The sequence below is a fragment of the Arvicola amphibius genome, chromosome 8, assembly GCF_903992535.2.
Source record: "Arvicola amphibius chromosome 8, mArvAmp1.2, whole genome shotgun sequence".
NCBI lineage: Eukaryota > Metazoa > Chordata > Mammalia > Rodentia > Cricetidae > Arvicola > Arvicola amphibius.
Genome location: NC_052054.1, coordinates 101,730,938 through 101,742,640, shown reverse-complemented (window position 1 = coordinate 101,742,640; position 11,703 = coordinate 101,730,938).

The window sequence follows — 11,703 nt, the reverse complement described above, 5'->3', positions numbered from 1 at the left end:
GCAGTGGGATCTCCACGTCCCCAAAGCTTGTATCACTCATGGAAGAGGACCACGCCAGCTCCTTCTTGTTTTTAAATCTCTCTCCTGCATTCAGGGGTTCCAAATCAGAATCCAGCCAGATAGCTTAGGGAAAGGTAGCAGCTTCTCGTTCTCACTGAAGGGTGGAATCTCCATTAAAGAGGGATCTAATGAGATATCTCTCCCAGTTGGTCTCAGCCAGGGGTGACTGTCCCCCTATCTCTTAGCTGATTAGTTCTGATCAAGCTGGCAGCCAGTTCTAACCATCAGCCTAGAATGTGGCTAAATAGCATATTATGCAGAAAGATGAGGTCCTGGATACAGTGAGTAGAGTCAAGTTACCAGAGGTTAAGGATGGAGAGGGGAGGGAGCTGGGAGATGGGAGGGGAGGGAATTGGGAGGACACAGGTCCGTCCATGTCTACAAGAAGAGATAAGCTTAGAGTTTTATTGTTCAGTAGGGTGACCATAGCTCATGATACTATGCATTTAACAATGACCAGGAGTCAGGCTTGGGGGGATACTTGGTGGTTAAAAGCATTTTTTGTGTAATCACAAGGACTGGTGTTTGAAGGACCTATGTAACAAGCTGGGCATCACCCCCCCCCCAGTCCTGAGGGGGCTGGAGACATGCTCTCTGGGGCTCATTGGGTCCAAGACAAGGCAAAGAAAGAAAGAAAGAAAGAAAGAAAGAAAGAAAGAAAGAAGGAAGGAAGGAAGGAAGGAAGGAAGGAAGGAAGGAAGGAAGGAAAAATTCCATATTCAGGAAGAGACTTACCAGGTACAGAGTGATGGAGGAGGACAGCCAATGCTCTCTTCTGGCTTCCATAGGAACATGCACACACAGGAACATGCACACACAGGAACATGCACACACAGGAACATGCACACACATATGTGTACATATACTCACATGGAGATATGTAGGCACATACAAATAAATAAAAATACTAAAACAATAAGCTAATTTCAAATGGTCTATTACCAAAACCCGCTAAGCCAGGTGATGGGGTGTCTACCAGTTATTCTATCTCTGCATGGTACCCATACGCAGAGACACCACTTGGCAGCCTAAAAATGTATAGTCACAATTTGTCAATTACAAAGTGCATTAACAGCCTAAAATACACACGATTCCCTCATCAGTCATGTTCATGTTAATCACATGTTGAGATACTACTCTGGACATGTGGAATAAAGTTCCTTTTTGGGATCTATACGCTGCTGCTTCTGTCTCCAGCCTCCTGCTGACCTCTGTTCTGGGGCCAATTGATTCTCTGACCTCCAGGACATTCATGCCACGTTGCTGGGATTAACGGGGATTGTGAGGGATGGAGTTCCAGGGGCAGGGCTTTTAGGATCGCCTCATGGTCACTCGGCCATGGGGTCCTGCCAGGGAGACAGAGGAGCACAGCCAGGCATGAATTTTCTGGAGAAGAGCTGATGTTGAGGCATGTGGAGGAATAAGCACTTGGGGGCTGCCATCCTGGCTCTCTTAGAAACTGAATTGCCTGTAATAAAAATCCTGAGCATCCTGCTTCAGGCAGAGAAGCATTGGGGGGGCGGTCTCCTGGGGGAGCTCTTGACATGCTGCCCAAACCACAGCCCTAATCACGGAGGCACGTGGCTCACACCCGCATGACTGTGTGGACGTGGGCCTCTCCTGGGCTGGAAACTCAAAGCAGTTCCACTTTGGCGAGAGAGACTTCACTCCTCTCACTTTTTTTCCCACCCACTTGTCAGCAAAGGCTTTGCTTAAGCCAACGCCACCTGCCCCGGCCTGGACACTTGTTCACACCGCGGAGACCTGTGTGGAATGCCAGCGGCTCAGGCCTGTGCTCTCTGAGGGGGTGGGTCCTGGAATGTCGATAGCACATTGGTTGTTGCTCTAGTGATAACGCTCTACATGAATAATGGATCTCTCATCCAGATGAGTTCCCGAGAAACCTACAGGTTGTGGAAAGTAACCGTCACACGTTACAACAATTCCATGCGGCGATCAGGACTCCGCTCCTGAGTGAGTTGTAGGCTTTTATTCACACACAGAAATGAGGCTGGATTAATCATGGGCAGGGCAAAGCACTGGAAGTTGACCGGTCATTGTGCCACCAAGTGATCAATGAGCCAGAGCCAGGGGGTAAGGGATAGGAGATGGTGAAGAGATCGTTTCTAATCATTTAAAAATCTTCAGTGCTGCACCGGATCCCAACTTTAAAAACAAAGAAGTGGACGCAGGAGTTCACATCTCTAGTTCAAGCACAGGGGAGGAGGAAGTAGGGAGATTGCCACGAGGTAAAGTCTATCTAGACACACGTAGAGTTCCAGGCCAGCCTGGGCTACAGAATGAGACCATGAGATCTTGAGATGTTGTTAAAAACAAAAACAAAACAAACAAACAAAACAAAACAAAACAAGGAAGGAAGGAAGAAGAAAACGACAGGAAGTGTAGGACAGAGACCATAAGTCCAAGGGCCAGAGCTGCCTCCAAGATTCAGCTCTGGGAGCTTATGACAATGAGGTGCTTTTGGAGGGTAAGCTTTTGAGAATCCATCAACCGTTTGGGACCTTATTTTGAGCTTCTGGATGGATGCAGAAAACAGCTCTGGATCCCATGGAACTGGAGTGATGATACCCGCGAGCCACACAGTGTGGGTGCCAGGAGCTGAACCTGTCCTCTGTAAGGGCAGCCATGGGAGCCATCTCCCCAACCCCAGCAATTAAAAATCTTAAAACTATCCCCCCGAATCTTCTCTATAACCCCAGGTAGACCTAGTAGCCCCTCAAACTCCCCTGTATCTGAGTCTACCTCTGCCAGGGTGCTCCAGCGTGCCTGTCACAGTACTTGCCTGCCTTCCCTAGGATTAATCATTTCAACCAACTTCCAGAGCGCTGAGGATGCAGAGGCCCTGGACAGGGCCTAGGGGGAGCAGCCACTCTTGGTCTACTGGGCTGGGCAGCTTCCAGTTGGTGCTTCCTCCTCACACATATTGTGGCTAGGAAGGAGGAGGTGTTTGGAATCTGCTCTAGCTGGAGATCAGAGGGTATAGGGAGCTCGACAGACAGTGAAGCCTGGGGTCAGGTGGTGAGGAGGCTAGGTGCAAAGACTGGGTCCCCAACTGACTTCTAAGTCTGAGAATTTTTATAGGAGCGTGGTGGCGCCATCTTGGGATGAATCATGCACATGAGGACGCGGAGAAAGCGTGTGGCCTGCTGGTGTCATCGGAGAGGAATCCTTGAGCCTGGTTGAAGTGGTAGCATCTGCAGCTGTCGGGCAAGTGTTTGAAAAGGAGACGTCCAAGCTGCGTGGACAGTGAAAGCTAAGGATGCTCCCGATGCTGCCAATGGTTTCCTTTCCACCAAACGAAGGGGGCTCCAAGAACAGCGGATCCTGGGGCTCTTCCACGTGACATGGGACACGAAGGAGATCATGGCGGCTGGTTGAGGGTGGAGGTCCTTTGCAGGGTGCGGAAGCTGGTTTCTTGTACACAATCTCTGCTCTGCTACAGGATGGACTGAGCTAATGGAGGAAGTGTGCAGGCAGTAGGACTTTTCATCCAACAGACCTTAGACCCATGTGATGGCAAGCATGCTCCCCTTGCCCTAAGGATGAGGGGCCCCGAGACACCTTCAGAGTACAGGGGCTTGAACAATGGTCGATGATGTCAGTGTGCAGTGTGGAAGTTTACCCTCATGTGTGTGTTTATGTTGTCAGTGTGCAGTGTGGAAGTTTACCCTCATGTGTGTGTTTATGAGGGCCTGCTTTGCACAAGTCCACACAAGTGTGGGCCTACAGTTTAGGGTGCACGTGTGCAAATGTGGGTGTGTGTATTTGTGTCAGTATGTGTTTATTGTATGTGTTTATTGATAGCGATTCCTGCTTCAACTCACCGTGTTAAGGTGGAGCACGCTCCTGATTTTCCTCTCCATATTGCTCAGAGGTCCAGACCCAGCTGGAGATGGGCACACCTTGGCCCTGACGTAGGGGCAAGGAGTGGGAAATGGGTGAGCAGCATCTGTGCTAGGGATAGCCTTGGCTAGCAGCGGGGGGAGCGGGCGGGGGGGAGAGGCTGAGGTGTTTTGTTTAGGAGCCCAGCGCAGTTTACAGGACAGGATTCTCCAAGGAAAGTTCAGGGGAATGGAACTGTCCCTGGGGTCTGTGACTCACACAGGGTGTTGAGTGTTCCCTGGACTCTGGGATAGGCTGTAATTGGTGATGGCTCCGATAGGTAAGGGGCTCTGTTGATTGGCACTGCTTTCAACCTAGGGCTGATGCCACCTTGTTCGGAGATTCCTGCATGAAGTCAGCCGTGGTGAGCATCTTTCATACAGTGGCAGAAGAAACCTCTAGTTGCCTGCAGGGCCTGGTGCTACAGGTTGTGGGTGTACAATCTCATTGTCCCCCACAGAGACCTTGTTCAAGAGTCCTCTAGGTGACGCTAGCATGACTGGCCTTTGAAAGCTGTACCCACTGTCACATAGGCTAATTCTCCCAGGGGAGGTCCCCGACCTGGCAACACCCCCCTCTTCTCTGCTGTTTGCTCTGGAAATGGCTCCAAATCTCTTCCCACAGGGCAATGGCAATTCCAGGCCAGAGCCAGTATCAATTTCAGAGCTCAGAATCCATGGTTACAGCTTCCCGGACGCAGTAGCTACCTGACTGTTTTACGGTCTGACGGACGCTGCCTCATGAGGGTATGTGTATGTCACCTTTCTCCTCGGACAAAACAGCTTTTCCGGAAGCCACCCAGAGTGAGGCGCCCTCATTCCTGGCTCTGGCTCTGCAATTATGGCTGCTCTCCTGAGGCTTCAGCTGCTGGCCTGTTTGCATCAGGACCTCCGATGGCCACCTCTTTCTCAGGCCCAGTCGGCAGCTGTTAATTTTCCCCTGGACTCAGCAGATCCTGATGGGCTTTTTGATTGTGGAAAGCATGCATTGAAGACCACCCCCACCATGTGCTTCTTTATTGAATAATCTTCCATCCCTCCCATTTATATCTCTAGAAAATATATACTTCATTTAGTCCAGAAGGTCTCTCACGACTGCCGTCCATCGCCAGCAGATTGAATATCATGCTAAACATATCTCAGACACACCCTAAGCACTTGCATGAACATGAACATCAGGGAGACGTGCTGGATCTAAATCCCGGCACACACGATGAGGTCTGCTGCTGAAAACACTCGTGGGCACCTGCCAGCACGCAGTCACTTTCCTTTTCCTGTAAGAGGGGGATGGGAAAACTCAGCCATCAGGCTGAGTGGAAACCAAGTTTTTCCCAAGTGTTTCTTCCCCAAGCTGAGGGGCTTGACCATCAGTCTGGAGTTGTCTCCAGGAACGTGTTATTTTGTCTCCAGTTTTGCATAAAATGCCTTTTTAAAAGTAGCAGTTTGTGGAAGGGTGGGAAAACGGGAACCCGGGGAGTTTGACTTGTCCTCAAGGTTGTTCAGTACAAGAGCAAGTGACTGTGGGGATGGCTCTGTCATACAAGAAGGAACTTGACTTTGTGTCTCATGTGAAAAAGCTGAGCATGGTATCATACCCTTGTAACCCCAGCACTGGGAGGCAGGGACAGTTAAATCCACGGGCTTTGCTGGCCAGCCAGCCAGCCTGATCTGTGAGCTGCAGATTCAGTGAGAGACTGTGTGTGGGGGTTGGTGGGGGGTACCTGAGGAACGACCTCAAGGTTGACCCCAGCTCACATATATGCACACACTCCAGCATACACTCATGTGCACACACAGGTATATACACATAAGGACGGCGTGAAGCCAGTCTCTGGAAACTGGGGCACCTTCTGTGTATTCGTCTCTCTCTTGTCTGGTCTCCTGACATGGGCTGAAGGCTGGTTTCTTGGTAATGGCCTCATGTTTCCTTGTGAAAATGCCAGGTCAAAGCAAAGCGACGTCTGAGAATCTGCAATTCTAATCTTCCATCCAACCCAAGGGAATCCACGGTTCCCTTACAAGCTGCCAGACTTGAAAACGCCTCTAATTAGATTACAGGTGCCGATGTCTCCGATCAGAGACGATATATCTGACCCACAAAGGCAGCTGAGCTCTGCTGGAGCTTTGGCCTTGTGAGTCAAAATAGAAGAACCTTGGTTTCCAGTCCATTGATGTCGGATGGTTTGTGATCTTTAAACCAATTTGCCTTCCCTCCTATTAGTTGTAGGAACATGCAAAGAGGCTTTCTTTCGGGTCCTTATTTTTATTTTGTAGTTTTTGCTTCCCTCTCTCACGCAACCATTTAGAGACTGGAACGAATACATGAAGATATGGAAATCTAGCAGTTGGCTTCACATAATGGGACCCTTTCATGCTTCCTCCAGAGGCCTCTATTCATGCATCATGATGCCAAGCTCTGGCAAATAAGCCAAGTTGGATTAAGTTACAGCCAAGTATGTTGACTTTACCCATTCAATTTATTCTTGGCAAACTTCAGAGAGTATTTATAATAAAGTCCCATTTCGAACATTCGAGGGCCCCAGCGGAGTTCTAATAACACTGGGTATTTATTTAATGTCTAACTGTAAGAGTTCAAAGCACTTTATAGGCATTCCTTGACTGATCTTAACATCCCTGCAAGATTTTACAGCTTGGACAAGTCAATCGAGGCCCCGAGACCTGCCTGGGATCACCCAGGAAGACCATGCTACTCCCTAAATTAATCACGCTGCCAACGCGCGCGGAGGCTCCTGTGCCTTCTCTGGCGACTGCATTCTCCAGTCCTTATCTCAGCGTCGCTGACTGGAGACTATTTGTTTATTTCTCCATGGAGATCTTTAATTAAGGAGAAGCAGAAAGCCCCACAAACACTTCTGTCTGCGTGTCACTGTAGTAATTGGGCAAAGTATCTTTTAAATGTTTTGATTCTTTGGTGATGAAACTAACATTCTGGTAGTTAGAGGAAAAAGAAGGCTCGGGAGTGTGTCCCGTTTGGATGACGCTAAGTGACACATCTTTCTGCAGCTTGCAGAGGGGAGGGCAGCTGGCACTGGAGGTGGCTTTTGGGGCTGTAGACAGGGCATCATCAAAGGAAGGCATGAGCGTGGCTCCTTCAGCTGCTTCTGAGACCTGAAACAGCGGCCTGTCTATCACTGTCTGCGTGGACGTGGACCCTGGTTGTAGGATACTGATTTAACATTTAATGGGCACTGCTGGTGTTTGTCAAGCAACACTACAGTTATACTGTCGGAGGCATCGGTGACAGCAAGGAGGCCATGTTGGCTTGAGGATATGAGGAGGAGGAGGCAGGATCACCTGCTCACGAAAATGCCCATCTTTCTTATGGTGAGAAGCGACCCTTCATTCTCATGACTGTGCCCTGAAGTACCATGGGAAGGCCATTTACAAGGACTTTTCCTGATGATCACAGGGTCCATGTCGGCTCCAACTGCCCTGCAGAGCCTTTGGGGGAGCCCATAAAAGAAGGCACTAGTCCCTACCACCTGTTTATTTTACAGCCCATAGATGATCTGAAAGTCCTTCTAAGACTGTTTTTGTAGCGGTCAAGGGTTAAGTCTCCCTGCCACTGCCCATGGCCCTCCTTTCTCCATTCCTGGGGAGCTGAGTGTTAAGCACAGCTATGGAGGGCTGAGGAGCATCTGGGCATGAACAGACCCTGGAGCTAGACTGTGTTTGACTGTGGGGTCCACGTGGCTATGTAGGTGGGGTGAGTCTCCCAACTGTATGTCTTAGTTTCCTCATCTGTAACATGGGATTCAGGCTGGCCGTACCTGATTAATGAAACAAATGGACTGGTGTCTACAGAATTCTAAAGACTGGTCCCAGCTCACGATTTACTCTTTGCTGGTTTACAGGCTATTATTATTTACTAAACCCGAGTTTACTTTTTTAGAAGCCAGTAGGAAAGATTAGCAGTAAGATACTGGTGTCTGTAGGCAGGCAGATGTTAACCCCAGGACAGAGACGGAGCTCAGGAGGCTGGGGCATTGGGAATGTCAGCAAGGTGCTGTGCAGGGACAGTCTGGTACCACAGCCTTGCTGGGGATGACTCGGAGTGGCAGGTACCAGAGGGAAGTGTCTCAGGGAAGGTTGCCCTTCAGGTAAATGTGGGTCATGGTGGTGAAGATGCTGCCTGATTTCCTACTCCTGGCATAGCAGACTCTGTGGAAAAGGAGAGTTGGCTTGGCAGGGGAAGGGCTCAGAAGCCCTGAAGTTGTGACCTCTTTACTATGGGACCCCTCTGACATTCAGAGAGTCTGGTCTCCCAGAGCTCTGGACGTATATCTCCCTCAATGGGAAGAATGCCTTTCTAATATGGCAGTGGTGTTGGAGAGGGCTTAGCTAGAACCCTACTGAGTGCTGGAGAGGGGCCAGCTAGAGCCCTACTGAGTGCTAGAGTGTGACCTGGCCAGATAGTCCACTTGATGAGCACACAATGATACTGGTGAGAAGCTTTCACCATCTAAGAAGTCAGCAGAGGCCAAGAGATGGGCTGAGGACTCGTGTACCATTAACAAGCCAGGACCCAGTCTGGATCCATAGCTGTCTCTCCAGTTGAAAGTGAGGATGACCCAGGGAGGGCCTCTGCTCTTTCCAGCCACTTAGCATCCTATACCTGGTCCAAACCAGCGTGCTTCCCCAGAACGGATACCGCAGCAGAAGAGGGTGAATTGTATCACAAGCAGCACCATGCACACTAGTGTGGGGAACTGCAGGGCCAGGAAGGACATGGGAACAGCATTTTATTCTCTGATTTCGAGGCTCTGCACAGAGGAGAGCGACCTACAAGGAGCAGGACGGCAACACAAAGGACGAACTTGTAACAAGCCAAACAGAGCAAGACGCAGCTGTGAAGAGTTTAACATGAGCTTGGGAAAAGTGAAAGTCAGGCTGGAGAGAGACTTTACCACTCTTGCAGAGGACCTGAGTTCTGTTCCAGGCAGCCACATCAAGCAGTTCACAGTTGTCTGTATCTCCAGCTCTAGGGACTCCAGCACCCTCTTCTGGACTTGGAGAGCACATGCGCTCACATACGCATACACACAGGGTGAAAAGTAGATAAAAATAATACCTCTTAGAAGAAAAGGCGAGAGTCAGTCAGGAAATCAGTTCAGGAAATCGAGTCAAATGAGTTTTAGGTTATTCAAGATGGGGTGAAAATATTGGGAAAACGTGCCGCTTATGGTTGAGAGGTAGTGGTGTCCTCTTTGATCCTATGGAAAAATGACTCCCACGTGGCAGGAGAGAGTCGTGGTCCACCCTGTTCTTCAGGTCCAAACCCAACAGCAGCTGCCAAACTCTCTGGGCTGACATTAACACAGCGAGACATGCCAGAAATAAATAGTGGTGGGGAATAATTCTTCAGCTTTTAAGAGATTAAAAAAAGAGTCCATAAAGAGAGCTCTGAATAATTAAATTACAGCAGAGAGGCCACTCAACGGCCTGCAACGGAGGGGTCCAACTTCTTCTAACTTTCCCCGGGACATTTGCAAAACCTGACAGTGTGCCGAACTACTTAGAAATGTCAATAAATTCCCGAGAGCAAGCCGTGCCATCTGAATTCTTTGACCACAATACAATAAAGCTAGAACTAAATAACGGATGTCTAAACAGGAAACCGCGGCCACTGGAACATTAAAACAAAGCAACGCAAAACAAAACATCCCTGAGTAGCCACAGGGTCAACGATGAAATCAGACCACAGGAATAAACAATCTGCATGGATGTAGGCAAAAGCTTGGCCCTGGAGATGATGACCAACCACTGATTACAACACAGGCTAGAGCAGGAAACATGGGCGTGGTCTAAACCATCTGAGAACAACATCTTTATGGACGGGAGGAAGCTCATGGCATTTCCAGTTAAAAAGGCAGAAATGCAAATTCATCTCCTCTAAACTATGGCCCCTGTTCTCCTAGGGGCAATAAAGAAACTCTCACATCTATGCATGTGTGGTTATGCATCCTTCTTTTCGCTCTAGGCTGTTTTGTACATTGTCTTGATGGAGATTAATTATGTACCAAAATAAACAAACATATAGAAAAGGGGTGCAGGTGGAGAAGAGTGGGGATCTGACACACAGCACTTGATTTTCCGTGGGGTCCTGAGGGTCACCGTGTAGGTCTTTAACTAAATGTAATACTTACAAAATCTACAGTAGCAACTTCGTTCATGTTCTCTGCACAGGTCCTGTTGACGGGTCCCACTGTTTGCAAAATGATCACAAGCCAATTGCTTGTAAGCTATGGTTCCAGACTCCTGAGATGAGTTGGCACTCTTCAGAAATACCATGGCAGGTGTAAACAAGATTATTGGAGACTGTAGGGTGAGATTGCCTACAACACCCCCAAACATGCCTCAGTGTAGAATCTACTTGCGGGAATCTGGCTGGTAGATCAGATAATTTCGACACCATCCTTGCGGCTTAATTACGAGGGTAGACACACATCAAAGACCCTCACTGAGATCACACCAGTGAATTCACGCAATGGGAATTATCTACCCCCAGAAGCTGCTGGGCCAGGGCTGGCTGCTTTCAGCTGGGCCAATCAGAATCTTCCCCGATGCATGTCATTATCCCTTTGGGTGACTGTGCCAAGAAGTTCCTTAAGCATAGAACCCGGGGAAGCTTGTGTCCTTTGCAAAGGAGAGCCGTGGGCAGCAACACAGGTCACTGTGCCAGGAGGCAGAGGGTCAGTGACCACAGGCTGGGAAGGAAGAGAGCACGTAAGCATGGGCACAGTTTACAACTCCTGCTAAAGCTTTCCTGAATGTGCTGCCAGAGGATAGCCCTTTGCTACTGGGACTCCCTGCTGAGACTTCTGGGATTCTGTTACAGGCAAGCAAGTGATTTAACAGCCAGGGTGAAGATATTGTGCTTGGAACTGAAGAAACCAACTTCCACATTTGGATACTCAGAGCCATGCTAACCAGGTGCCGAATGGAAGGAGCAAGGCCATGGTGTTTGGGTTTTCATCAATGAAATGTAACAGCTTGTGAATCTTCCGTATGAGTAGGAGAGACATTTCTATGGAATGGAAAATAGATAAAGATATGGTTCACACAATTTAAAAATTATTTACAAGACTTGGTGGCAGTCCATACCCAGTTACGGAAACATGACTATGAACTAGCAAAGTAAAACAACAGAAGCATCCAGTTCATAAGTGGGATACAAGTGAGGTGCGGCTCAAACTGAGAGGTGGTGACTATTCCTAAGAAATGATAAAGGGACAGGATTACCCTGGAAGTGCCTACCAGCGCCACCACCTATCGCTGAAGGGTTCAGCAAAGACATGCACAGGCCTTTGAATTTCAAATCAACATTGCATTGTTTAGACTAAGCATACACTAAATATTGTATGAACTATAGAATGCTCCTATAAGTTGTTCTTTTACCTACACACACACACACACGCACATGTACACATACACACAGTAAGGAAAAGGGTAATCAAAACAAAAGTAAATCCCAACACAATCTAAGCCATTTCCATTTTTTCTTATGTTTAGTCATCCATGATCACTATAGTAACTGGGCTTCTTTCTGATTTGCTGATCCCATAGTCTAAGTTAGCTAGTTCTCTATCTTACTTATCTATTAATACTGCTATCTCAAGAATGGCTTAGTTTTCAAAAGTAATATGGAATTGTTCCTCCTCCTTCCAGAAATTCTCCACTCTCACAACTCAGTTTCACCTGTTTTTTTTTTTCTCAAAAC